Raw genomic sequence first — 14,841 nt, forward strand, 5'->3', positions numbered from 1 at the left:
TGACATTAGATGTCATATATGACATCCCAATATAAAGTTGACTATAATATACAACTACTATATTTATTAAAATATACATGCAAACGTGTGCTTAGATCTATGCCGATATTTACCGATATAGTAATAATTTAATAACTTTTCCTCATAGAAGTCAGGAAAAAATGGTTCATTTTTTATATTTCTACAACTTAAACTTTCACCATTGGCATGTATTATGAAAATAATGAAGTTGCTTTCATTTGGAAAGAAAATCAAGTCATGAGCATGAATGTTTCAAGAAAATTAGATATTATATTTTAAAAGACTGACACAGCCCTATGTCCATTAGATGATAAAACATTTGGTTTCAATGCTAAAGATCTAAAGATCATATTCATGAAAAGATCCGAAGGCTTATAGAATACGATAAAACTTAACTTTATTGCTAATATCGAGTTAGTAGATGCATGGCAGATGATGGTTGGATGGATGGATGGATGGATGGATGGATGGATGGATGGATGGACAAACTCAAACTTATGTAGAGACAGAAATGTACAGGAATGAAAGTAAATCAATCATTTCACCAAAGAACAATGTGACCACTATCTTAGAGTTTTTATTGTATTATTTCATGGCTCAGTTTTAGGCCAACACTAAATAACAAGGTTAACATTAGATTAAACTGCATTTAAACTTCTACAGTTAAGCCACAGAATAGTAGAAAATGCCGGTAACAGTGATGGAATGAGAGTGAGCTGAGCAGCATCTCTGCTGTGCCTAAATTGCCTGCTTCTCTGCTTTGTGCTGTCAACAAGAAGGAATTCCTTTAACTGGTTTTATATCATGCACAGCTTCTCCTTTCTCTAATTTTCTCTGGCTCCATCTACTAGATTTTAAATTTTACTTTATAGAAAGCAAATGTTAAAACAAAAAAAAAATAGATGCAGAAACAAAGTCAAAGCCGGGGCCTTGGCTTTGTTTGTCCTTGACTATAATTTTTAGAAATGTTATTTGCTACTGTCAAGCTTTATTTGGAAGAGGCTTCGGTGCTCAAGGACAGCTGCAAAGTCACAGGATGGTCTGCAGAATCAGGAAGATTCTGGTGCCTTACTAAACAGCTTTGTGCAATTTATAAGTTTCTTCTTGAAAACTTGATATTCAATTGTATTAATTACAGTATGAAGCAATGACATCTTCAAGTAACTTGGTCACTAGTCTATTTTAAAATTTAAATCAGGAAGGTGATAGTTTAAGAAGATTTAGAATTATCCTGTTAATTTAAGATGTATATTAAAATTACATATTAATATCAACAAAAATAGATATTTTCTTTTCTAACTTAGCACAGTTGTGATACTAAATGATATTTTCACAATGGCAGTTTTTACTGTTCTGTTTTTCTCGCATTTTAATGAAAGAAGGAGCATTAGTGAGCCAATCCTATTTGCTTTGTTGTATCCATTCTTGCCCTAAAATGTTCTGATTTTATGGCCCTGTGTATAAGTAGTTTCATTTCTGCACATAGTTATTACCTGGTGCAAAAGAAAACAAACATGCATCACAATTTCTTTAGATTTATTCATTTTATTTGTTTGATTTTTTGCTTTATGTGTGTGCATCATATGTGTGCCTAGTGTCCACAGAGGTCAGAACAGAGCATCAGATTCCCTGGAACTGGAGTTTCGAATTTCGTGAGCCCGAACCATATTGAATAGTTGTAAACCACTCCTGTGTTGGGAACCAGACCTGAGTCCTTTGCAGGAACAGTTCTCTTACCACTGAGCTATGTCTCCAGCCATAATAATTCGCATCATAATTTCACCCTCTTGAACACCTGGCTGATGTATAGAGGATGTGCCTGTGTTTCTGCTTCCAGGATAAATAGAGAGGAAACATGACTTTCTTAACTAGAGGCATCCAAACTGACCAGTAGAAAGATAATGCCAGCCTCTATAATAAAAGATGATGATCAATTATATCTGTCAGCTTTTTAACGCTTCATCTGTGGTGCTATATTTTCTCACTAAATACTCACATTTGTATTAGACTGATGCTCAGAATTTAGTGCTTGAGATAATAAACAATTTTTTTTTTTTTTTGGTTTTTCGAGACAGGGTTTCTCTGTAGCTTTGGATCCTGTCTTGGAACTAGCTCTTGTAGACCAGGCTGGCCTCGAACTCACAGAGATCCACCTGTCTCTGCCTCCCGAGTGCTGGGATTAAAGGCGTGCGCCACCACCACCCAGCTGGAGAGATGGCTCACCCGATAAAGGCTAGGCTCACAACCATAAATAAACAAATTCTTAAAACAATCCTTTGACTGCAGCACTCAGAATCCATAGACTTGACCCTTCCCTGAAAACTTAGATTGCTTCTCTTTCTATTATGCACAGGAAATCACAAGGAGCAGCATAGAAGTGCACATCACAGAGAACCCAAGAGCACAGATGGCACCCATAATTCTGATATACAGCGAAAAATTTAATCTGTGACTACAGTCACTAAACTGCTGAGAAGAATAAAGGATTCTTTGAGTACCTCTGCAGACTCCTTAGCATGCTGCCATTGTATTTATTTCCTTGAATCAGTAATCCCCAGGAAGCCAGCCATACAGGCCCTGATCTCAGGAGGGCTCCATAGCTTCAGGTAATTGAATGTGCTTCCCTACCTTATCCCACCAAAGTCTTCATCAGCTCGTAAAATTCAGTTCCTGAGAAAGAGTCTGGAAGTAAGGAGAAGGTGGACAGCAGCAATGAACTAGGACCGGGAGTGCTCGGAGATGACCCATCAGAAATGAGTGTGTGAGGCTGTGTGCAAATGATTTAGTGAGAAACACTGTCTTTTCTGTGTTTTATTTTCTCGAGATGATTGGGATCCTAAAAAGAAAAGCAATAAGAGACTACAAGGAGGAGGCGGATTCCAAGGCTTAAGCACCCGGTGATGTCTGGCTCTTCCACTGTTGGTCTCAGAAGGCTTTTCAACCTCTTTCCTTTCAGACTTTCTGATAAAGGAGATAATGAGAGCATACAGTTCAAAGGATTTGCACACTAACTAAATAAAAATACAGGAAGCACTTGGAAAAACGCCTGGAATATAGTAAATGCTGCTTGCGAGGCAGATAGCATTACTGTGAGTTAGGCAAGGTGCTCAGAACGGAGTCATCCGTCCTTTGCCCCCAGCCATGACCAGATATGGGGACTTCATTTTATCCTTCAGATGTGATAGAAATGAGGCAAAGCAATTTGTTTTTAGAAAATAGTTTAATCTCTATATAAGAGAATGGCAGATTTACAAAACAGCTACTGCTACATTCTATAAAAACACTGATTTTTTTTAAAAGTGCATTTTAACCAAGAAATGTAGAACAGTCTCTAACAATTTGTGCAAGAATTATCTGAAATTCAAAAGAAAATTTCTGCTGTTGGATCAGCAACGAAAGCTCACAGAAAGCACAGACTAGCTTAGCGATGTATCAAGGTGCAAGGGATGAAGGATGAAGGAAAGGAACCTTCTCAGAGGTACTGTCAAAACAACTGGAGTGGAAAATAAAAATGCTCTTTGGCTGCAATAAGGAAAAGAGAATCCACAACATTCCAGGTAAACCAGAGCAAGACAAAGGCAAAGAGAGCATAGGACTGTAACCGGAAGTGAGACCAAGTAAGCAAGATGCAGCATAAAAGCATCAGTCAGACCTAATCAAGCAAAGGATAATATAATCCACAAGTAACACTGAACTAGTAAATGCCATTTATTAGCAAGAGTCGAATAGGAAAATTTGCATGAAAATGAAGCTGTACTAACACAGGCTGATGTTAGTTTTATGAAAATAAACCAACACTCAGATCCATAAGACTTGTCTTACAGTTATGAGAGAAATATATACTCAAAACCCTTATACTTATGTATAAGGTAACATATATATACTCAAAACCAAAAGGAAATACTTATATATAACTAACTTACCATAAAAGTAAAAGCTAAAAATAGAAAATCTGACTGTACTCACTCTAGCCTCCTGAAGCAAAAATGTGAGAAAAGAAAGGAAGTCAATTCCGTGGGCAGAAAGATGCAACTAAACATGGAAATAATTAAAGGAATATTAAAAATTCAGCAAGGAGGTGAGCACTGCTGTATGGCTGCTCAAGCTACTTTCATTTCTGTTTATATATCAAAACTACTCAGTACTGGGTCATTTACAAGGGAGGGAAGTTTATTCTTGGCCTACAGTTGTAGAAGCTGAAAATCCTAAGGACGGGGGCTATTTGGTCAACATGATACCCAGGGCTTCCTGGTGCCTTTTAGTTCATCCAGAAGACCAATATGGAATGAGGCAGCAGAGATTTGTCAAAAACAAAAACAAAAAAAAAAAACAGTCTCCTTAGAACAAACCCATTTGCTCTAGAGAAATATATTAATACTGTTTGCTGGCCAAATCACCTCTATTTAAATTTAAAGTTTGTTTAAGAATTAGTGCACTAGGTATTAGATGCTATTGTGCAATGTTTTAACAAGGCATGTTTTAGTAGATTCCCCCCAGCGTCCTCTTCTATCTTCATCCTCCTAGATCCCCTTGTAACCTCTTCCTCAAATCCCATGTTCATGTTCCTTGTGTCCTTTTGCTCTCTCCCTGCCCTTCCTCAATACCTATTTTCACTCTTTGTTGGTCTCCTTTTTAGTTTTGAGCTTTACTCACATTTACATCCATGTACATATGTGTGTATTACAGCTTGGAAGCCACACACAAGCCAGGATATGTGGTATTTGATTTACTAGGCCTGGGCTACCTTGCTCAATATAATTTTTCTGCCTCCATCAATAATCCATAATTTTATTTTATTTTCAGTTGAATTAAATTCCACTGTGAATAGTATATTTGTTTTCTCATTCATCTGTTGATGGACATTTATAGTGATTCAATTTCCTAGTTACCGTGGATAGATCAGCAATGTACATGGATGTGCAATTGTCTCTGTAGTAGGATACAGGATTCGTTGGGTATGTGCCCAGGAGTGGTATAGCTGGATCATGTGTAGTTCTATTTCTGGGTTTTTGAGAAAGTTCCAGACTGTTTTTGAAAGTGACTGTACTACTTTACACTCCCACCAGCAGTGTGGAAAATTCCCTTTCCCACATCCTCTTCAGCATGTGCTGTCATTGGTATTCTTGATAGTGGTCACTCTGACAAGGGTCAGTTGGGAGTGTAAAGTGGTTTCAATATGCATTTCATAGATTATAAGGATGCTGAGCACTTTTTAAAAATATTTATTGGCCACTTGTGTTTCTTCTTTTGAGAGTGGTCTTTCCAGTTCATTAGTTCATTTGATGATTGGCAGTTTGTCTTCCATTACCAACAACATGACAGTCAAATTTCAACCTGAGTTTCAAAAGAGAAAAATCACAGTACCAAGATGATGCAATTTTAACACACCAATATGTACACTAACAAATACATTATATAACCCAGGATAATTGGTCCTGGCTTTTGATTTGGCCATGAACCTTACCTCTTCTTACTATCAACTCTGCTTTACAGAGATAAAGCTTCATGTTAGGCAACTAAGAAATTCTGAGAGCTAGAGAAATGGTCTTCCTTGGGGAAGAACAAGCCAATGGGTTACCCCAAAACAAATACAAATGGTCAGCCTTGAAAGCATACATACAATCAACACTGCAGATACTGATCAGGGTATATATGGATATATGGGTGTGTGTGTGTGTGTGTGTGTGTGTGTGTGTGTGTGTGTGTGTGGGTGTGTGCATGTCTGTGTGTATGGATGGATGAATGTATTATATATATGAATATATAACAGATATTGTAAATATTTCCTTACAGACAAAAGTAGTGGTAAACAAGGTAAAAGATATCATGAGTGATAGTTAAGAACTTGGAAGATAATTCTATATTGCTGTTAGGTTCTTAGAGGAGCCTCTCTGCCAATGCAAATAATTCCAATCAGACCAAATAAAAAATGCCCGTGTTTAATGTGGTACTCTCAGGTGGCACTGGGAAAGCATGGTTAGAGGAAAGGAGAGAGGGAAGACCATGTGTTCATTCCCTGGTGGGGGGAGCCTAAGTAGCCTGTAGGCATTGTCCTGATCCTCCCTAGGGAGGGGTCACCACTTGGCAAGCTTTCCCAGAGGTGGAATCCGGACCAAAGCAACTCCCATGGGAGAAGGCTTGAAATGGAGCTTCCTGCCCAATATTCCAAAGATGGGTGCCAGGGGCTGAGATGAGGCCCCCAAATATAATATTCCAGACAGTTTGTATAAGGGGTATTAGGGAGCTGGGGTGATGCTTTCAACCAAATAATTACATCAAGCCTTAAAAAGTAATCAAAATACTCTAGAATAATAACTCCTAAATAACTTTTGCCATTTACCCTTTTATTGAAAATAATTTTTTTCACATATTATTGTAATGGTTTGTCCTACCTCTTTAAGAGACAAACCATGCCACACCCTTCCCTTTCTGCTGAGACAAGCTGATCTTCAGCTTCCAGCCTAAGTCTCTTTTCCTTTTCCCTCTCAAAGAGGCAGCTTCTGCCTCTCCTCACTTCTCCCCTTCTCCCCCTTCTGTTTCTCTTTCCTCCTCTCTTTCTGTATCTCCCTGCCTCTCTGCTCTTTTCTCTTTTTCCCTTCCCCTCCATAACCCACTAAATAAATATTCAACCTCACTATGTATGGTGTGCCTATCCATGTCTCTGTCTTTCACATGCTGTGTGGTTCCCTGACTGTGACCAGCCGCCTTCGGAAACCTGCAGCATGATCTTGAGGCATGCCCATCAGTCTGTCTCTCTTCGTGACCTGCTGCAGCATCCCTGCCTGGGACTGGCTGCTTTAGGGGTCTGATGCCTGCCGCCACATGGCCTGTTGCCACTGCTCAGAGACCTGCAGCAATTCTGCAGCTGCAGCAATCTGGGATCCTGCAGCATTCTTACTAATCAATTACATTATACCTTGATTATGGTTTCCCCAACCTCTGTTCTCAGTTCCTCTCCACTTCCCCTCCCACCTGGATCTATTCTTTCTCATTAGAAAACAGACTCCTAAAGAATAATAATAAAGTAAGACAAAACAAAAACTAACACCTTGGAATAGGAAAAAAAAAACAAGAAAGTGCCCCCCCCAAAGTGCAAGAAATAGGTGTAAACAGAGATCTACTTGTTCACACACTCAGAAATTCCATTAAAACACTAAACTGGAAAATTTTATATATGAAGAACTTGCAGAGTAAAAAGAGAAAAGTATACAAATAAAACAAAGTTAAAAATGATACAAAATTTAAAAATAAGAAAAACTCTGGCATGCCGTTATAAGACAAGGACCCACCAAAGATGTTGGGTTCATTTTCTGTTGGAGGAAATACATACAGCTTACCCTTAAGATTAGTTTGTTTAGCCAGTGAGACTCCCTAGGAGGAAACTTAAATGTTCACTTGTAAGTAGTTATCAGTTGGAAATAACTTCTGGGTTAGTGATAGGGCCATGTATCCAGTTCTGTTTTCAGCTCTAAGACCTCATCTGGTACAAACCTGTTCATGCTGCCTCCATCTCTGTGAGTTTATATGTGTCTCAGACTGTTCTGTATAGAAGGCCTTGTTTTCTTTGTGTCCTCCATCCCCTCTGGCTCTTAACACTCTTTCTGCTCCCTCTTCTACAGGATTCCCTTAACCCTGAGTAGAGGGATTTGATGGAGATGTCCCATCTAATGCTGAGTGTTCTAAGGTCTCTCACCATCTGCACAATGTCTGATTGTCTGGTGTGGGTTTCTGTAGGAGCAGGTTTCTCTGATAATGGCTAAGCAAAGCACTGAGCTCTGAGTATTAGCAGTATGTCATTAAGAGTCATTTTATTGCTACATTCTTCTAGTAGTAGAACAATAGTATTTGGTTTTACCCTTGGTCCCTGGGCTACCTAGTTTCGGGTTCTCAGTCACCTAATTTTATAATAATATCACCAGAATCTAAATGATAAGTGACGGTATGCCTGGATAATGAGATAAAACTGTGTCTTCCTGTATTGTGCCCAGGAGAGAGTACCTTTCTGACCACCTCCCAGGCTCCTTGCAGCTTTGCCTTCGGAATTAGCCAGCTCTTCCTGAAAGTGTCCACATCTCTTTCCAGGTCAGTGAGTGATTATACATTTTCATTATTTAGGCAATTCATGCACAGAATGTGGAATAGACTCAGCAGCCAAAGAAGGAAGCGGGAAAACAAATTGTGATTTGGGACGTGGTAAGATTTAGGTAGGAGCTGTGTTTAAACAGCAACTGTGGGGGTCCAAAAATGTGAGCCTACTTCCACCTTGTCTGAAGGTCAAAGAGTTTGAGGTTACTCACAATTGTTGACAACCACCAGAGCTACACATTCTGACCTAGGTTGTGGTTGCTTGTTTCTTTGGACATTAAGATGGTCCACACAGTTGAACCCACTCCATCCTGGCCAATGGTCAGGATATTCAAGTGTAATTCTGCTCCTTCTAGAAATAGAAGGCTTGACCTTGGGAGTGGCTGCCTTTAGGATACTTGGTCTAGGGAGGGTTCACTGCCTAAAGAACAAAATGTTAATGACTTGATGTCTCAAAGTGTTGAAGCAAGTCACAGTTCTAGTTGTCCTCTGTATCTTGTTAAAGTAGCCTTTTGCCTTATTCCTCTGCTGTACTGGAGTATAAAAGTGTATGGAAATTTAATGCAGCAATTTCAGTATTCACTGGAACTCCCTCCCAGTACTATCATGTGTTTTTTGTTTTATTATTTTCACTGGCATCTTCCTATTCTTTACTAATTCTTCTAATCCCCATGACCCTACTCTGGTAAGTGGTATTTTTGGTCTCTGACAAACAACATGCTAAATTCTATGATAACCCCATTTGGCTGTCAGTGTGTGTGTGTGTGTGTGTGTGTGTGTGTGTATTCTTTCACAGTGAAATGAAAATGCCCTTGAAAAATGAATGGTTTTAATTAACAGATAAATATTTTCTTTCTGTATCTTGGAACATTGCAATTATGGAGCAGGGAGGAACATTCAGGTCATTCAGGTCCAGTAAGCATGGACACTTAGACCTCATCATGAAACAGTTTATTTTATTATCACAGAACAAGAAAAAACTGTTGTTTTCCGAAATGATTTGCCACCTCAGTCTTAGGTTTATAGGACCATTCACCCTCTCAAGGCCAGCCTTGATCTACTAAGAACAATGGCTGTAGGAAAGAGAGATAGGTCATAAAAAGGCAACAAGCTGGGACTTCACTGCTCTTCCCCAGAAATATGAACTGGGAAAGTGGAAGAGAAGTTCAGGATGTGTTGGTGGAAGAGAAAAATGGATGGAAAGCCAGAATAAAATGTGAAAGATAGGAATTACTGCAGGTTGAAAACTATCTTTGTTGTTCTGTTTCTTTAATTTCTACAGAGCGTCATTTCAAAACAAGTAGGAAAATGAATGATAAATTAAGAAATCTCATCAGGTGGCAAACCCTGGCTCTCTGAGGGCCTTTCTTCTGCTTTATTTTGTGTACCCTTGTCTTTCCCTCAGAGATAATCTGCCAGCAAATTCACTGGAGGCCCAAAACTCTGGTTTAAATAAAGTTAAATAAATGATTGCCTATATATGCAAGCATTTGTTTCACAGTAAACAAAAGTACCAGAGTACTTTTATGAAATTGTTCAAAGAAAGGTCTTCCCAGTTCTGTCGTAAATGTCATTATTTTAGCTAAATTGCAAGATAATTTAGCCTTTTTAAATGTTTCAGAATATTTGTTTACACTGTAAAGATGTATCTTTGCCTAGATGCTTTCTGATTGGTTTAATAAAGAGTCTAATGGCCAATAGCTAGACAAGAATAAGTTAGGTGGGACTTCCAGGGACAAAGAGGACTCTGGGAAGAAGGCAGGTGGAGATGCCAGGAGATGCAGAGCAAGCCGGATGTTCAGGCGGAGCAATAACTGCTACAAACCACATGACAAAATGCAGATTAATATAAATGGGTTATCTTATATTATAGGAACTAGTTAGAAACAAGCCGAGGCTATAGGCTGAGTTTTCATAAAATAAAAGTCTCTGTGTCATTATTTGGGAGCTGGTTGGAGGGACAGAGAAAGACTCATTACAGTTAAACATCATTATTTTGATTTGGTTTGTCACAATCATTTTAATACTTCATTCTGAAATTTGTTATTTAAGCTACTCTCCAAATTCAATGTCATATGCCAGTTTGGTAACCATGTTTTCTAAGCCTTTCATCATGCCATTGATAAAATATAAAAATGACAAGAAAATAGAAATCAGCAACATTGTGTTAGAAATGCCCCAGCACACAGAAGTGGAAAATGGTAAACATCTCTGGAGTGGCTGTTTGATAATCTGCTGAACCACCCAGATTATTTTTCAGTGTATCATTGACCATGAAAGACAGGTCGAAGCCATTATACCCAACACGTCATCCCTATCTTTAAGTTGGTATATTTTAATGTATTATTAATCATTAAGCCCAACACACACACACACACACACACACACACACACACACACCGTAGCCACATTAGCTTTTCTATAGGCTCAAAAAATAGTTAAGACTTCCTTGGGTATTTATTCCAGGGAATCCATGTCAGTATACTTGGGGCATTTTTTCCATTTTCTATAATGAAAAGCCATGAAGTTGTTCCCCCGGGAGCTGTTTCTTTCTTTCTTTCTTCTTTTTTTTTTTTAGTATTGTTCATTTTTCTCAAGATATACCCTGGCCATTTCATAGGTTTCATAATTCCAGCTACCTACATTGTGTATATCTATTATTTTGGAACTCTGTCTGTCATTATGTTGCGAACAACATAGCAGTGTTTGGGAACCAGAAGGTAGACTGAGTGTGAACTTTGCATAGAAATGGGTTGAGTTTCTTAATATTGCTAAGACAGCTTGGTATTTGGAAAACAGTTTGTCTTTTCCAACGTTTCTGCTAGCTGGCCTTACTGGCTTGACTATTCGAAAACACTAACGCAGCATCTTGTACCATTTAGCTCGTTTCAAACTCTGTGTCTCCTCTTACATATAAACGTTTAAAAATGTTTCCTGCTAAAAATCGTGGGTTTGAATAGCATTTTTGAAGCTTTAACTTTAGTTTCAGCAAACCTAGGTTTGGTCAAATCCTCATTTTATATTTTATGATTTCATTGATTTTAATCACACTTATTTTATCAAATTCAGCCTGCCTTTGACTAGGAATTAACCTTCTCTCACCCTTCCCTGGATCTTCCTCAGGTTTGCTGCCCAAGGCTCAGGTAGGTTGACCACCAGGTATCCAGAAAGCCTTCTTACATCAAGGACACACTGATGGCTCTGTCCTCTGTAGCTTCGCCACACAAGGGGCATGCTTTCACTGCAGTTCCTTCAGAGTCCACAGGATGGTGGCCTTGCCTCCACAAACCCGATTTCAAGTCCTGCATTAGGACTTTATTGGACTCAGTTTCAAGTTTGGCTCCCAACGCAGCTGTCAACTTGTCAAAGTTCCTTGAAGGGGAGCTTCTGGGCTTGGGCTCCTTCCACCACCTGTGGCTGTGATGCAGGCATTGTGAGTTGCCGCGTGCTTGCAGTGAGCAGCAGAATATCCAAACTTTCTGTTCTTCTTCTTCTTCTTCTTCTTCTTCTTCTTCTTCTTCTTCTTCTTCTTCTTCTTCTTCTTCTTCTATATACTAGTGTGTTTCGTTTCTGAGTTCTACTTTTCTATTGGTTTATTTTAGCCCAATTGAAATTTTGAGGATGGTAGATAAAAATTCACAGCGAGGACTTAAGTAAGAAATAATATTCTATTCTGTTCATTGTCCTCTATTCTTAATTATTTGCCTTCTTAAGAGCATTGTTTGACAACCTGTGGATTCTGAGTACCTAAGGCCAATTCCAAATTGATATCTATGTCAAGTGAAAACACATGTGAGATTTCAAAAGTCCAATACCAAAGGGATAGTGCAAAAAGTTTTTATGCTCTGATATATACAAAAATGCTTTTAGTGTATTAAGTTGAAATATGCTATTACACCTGATTTCATTTGTTATTTCTTAATAATATTTACCAAAAATTTTGAAATTGCATGTATTTTTTTTCCAGTTCACAAAACAGTGCTGTTGTACTGACTTTTTGTTGAAGAAAACTAGATGGTGCTTATCAAGCACCAAGAGAGAGTTCTAGTGTTTCAACATGACAGTTCCTCATTCCCTGATAACTTGGCAGGCTAGTTGTCAAGCCTTCCTTGGAATCTGGATCCTAGAAAAGCAGGTGAGACTTTGGTGTGACTGTGGCTTAGGTGGATCTTACAGGGTCCTAGAGAAGAATTGAGTAATTGTGCTTGACCATCAGAATAACAGGTGACTAAATGATGCATACTCCCTCCCTATAGATGTTCTGATTTTAAAAACATACTATAGATTGTAATCTTATACTTATTTTTCCTTTCTTTTTCTTTACTTGTCAAATCTCATTATATGAGAGTAGACTGAGGAGCACACCTTTGGTCATAGTCTAGAACTGTAATGATGGACTAGAGAGTGGCACGCTCAATGTGATAGTCAGAACATGAATGCCAGGCAACAGAATGTAAGGTCCAAAGCACGGATAGCCATTTATCTAAATGATGTAAAATTTGAAGCATGATTCGACTCTTCTGGAGGCATTTGCTGTGTAAGCAGTTACGAAATCAATACACATTAGCTGCACTCTACGGGAGCGCCAGCAGGTTCTTCCCACCACTACTTAATGCACTGTTTTTATTTTTGTCGTGGTAAATCATTGTTTGAAATAAACAAGTTGTTTTAGGGTGAAAACTGGATATTAGCATGCATGTATCTGAAGAAACCAGAAGACTTTGGTGGGCTGGTGTATGGTGAGTACCAAGAGAAGATTGGTGCTGCCGTTCAGGAAAGAATTAAAATTTAATAAGAGAATTGATAAAGTTACCACTTCACTTAAGTATTCACATATGGCTGCTCTTTCCCCTTCATGTGTGCTCAACCTATGTTGTATGTTAGAAATAAAGCAATGGAGAAAAGGGAGTCACCGAACTCTCCCACTGCAAAATGTTCTTTATTCAAAGGTTTCCACTTGCCTATTGCTAATAAGAAATTAATTTCCATATAAAAGGCCATTTGTTGGCTTCATGGTTTACTTCTTCTAAAAACAGATTTATGTGTGAAGGCATCGTACACGTGGGTGCTTGTATGGGGCAGAAGATGGCTTTGGATCCCCTGGACTGGAAATCCACGAGATTGTGAACCGCCCATGTAAGTGCTGGGAAGAGCTCTCTTAACTGCTAAGTCATTTCTCTTGCCCGTTCTGCAAAACTTCCCTTCACCTGGCTTTGTGCTCAGGCTCCCTGCTCTATTTTGTGAAGCTACCACCACCATGTCTGGATACATATGTGATCAATTGCTGGAAGCTTCCCAAAGATTATTTACCATGAAAGCCTACGAAAATGATTGAACTTGTGAATGATTGCAAGTTCTCACCACCAGTTTAGAAACTGCATGTGGCTTAGCTTACACTAGGAATTTTATATGCCCCTTAATATGTAAGTTCTTCAAGGACATATTATCTACTTTGTTTAATGCACTACCCCAAGATTGAGAAGAATGCCTGGCATACAGTAGGTAAACAAAAAAATATACATGAATAAATATATGAATGAATGAATGAATGAATGGTAATATTAGATTAAATTGATCTTTAAGCCTGGACTCTTAAGAATTGGACATAACACCTATTGCACGGGTTTAGACTAGGCCAGTGCATAGACCTTTCAGGATTTCTGAAACATAGTCAGGAGGGAGGCTGAGGCCCCATATCCACTTTGTCTATAGAAAGGTTGGCTGTCTGGAATTGTTCCCAGCAAAGTGGATAGCCTGGTTTCTGTGAGAAGAATGGTGCTGAGGGTGACACAGTAGCATGAAATTACCCAAGACAAAAAAAAAAAGCATGAGCACCTCAGTGAGAGCCACAGCAAAATCAGTGGTGTGGCAGGAACAGTCTCACTGGCAGAGGCTTGGAGTATAGAATATTTGCTTTCTAAGGCGCTAACAAGGGACAGCCTAATGAAGGCCCGCTTAGTCTGCATAGGTAGAAAGCTCTGGGTTTGATGAACACAGGAACGACTAAAATGATTCAATTACCAAGCGGAGTCATTAGTTAGCTGAACTAGGAACGCAGTGGCACACGGCCCAGATGTGTCATGTAAGGGGGTACATGTCATAATGACAGGGCCATGGAATTCAAAACAGTCAGCAATGAATATGAAAAGGCGGTTGCAGGAAAAAATTAACAGCTTAACGGACCTCCCTGGAACCTTGATTTTAGACTGTTTGACTGTCAGAAATGAACGTGTATTGTTTAGGACACCAAGACTATGATAATTTATTGCTGCAGCCTGAGCAAAGCCAGCAACAGAGGTCACCCTTTGTTCTTTGAGACAGTCCAAAGTAGAGGGGCAGGTGGCCTAATCACTTGACAATATGTCAGAATGCTCTTCAAGGAGAAAGAAAATACGTCTTAAGCAGCACAACTCAATTTTATTTCTTGCATAGGAAAAATGTCAGGAGTTTGTCTAGAAAATCAAGAGGATAAATTCACTTTAAGCGAGTTCTATCCAACTAATCAAAATATTGATAGAAGCATCAAGTCTCTTGTGTATACATTGCCCAGACATTTTATTTCTTGGCAACACTAACTGAAGCTAATATGTATCAGAGGGTCATATAAGATGCTTCTGCTATACAACAAGGTGAAAGAAAAGAATAGATCTTTTTTTTCCCTACAGGCTTTCCATTTCTGGCCAATAAAATCTATCTTCTCAAGTGTGTCCTATAGTCAGCAAGAGCATGGTCAAG

Source organism: Microtus oregoni, unplaced genomic scaffold (assembly GCF_018167655.1).
Source record: "Microtus oregoni isolate MIOR12 unplaced genomic scaffold, Mior012 000026F_ref0000081, whole genome shotgun sequence".
Classification (NCBI taxonomy): domain Eukaryota; kingdom Metazoa; phylum Chordata; class Mammalia; order Rodentia; family Cricetidae; genus Microtus; species Microtus oregoni.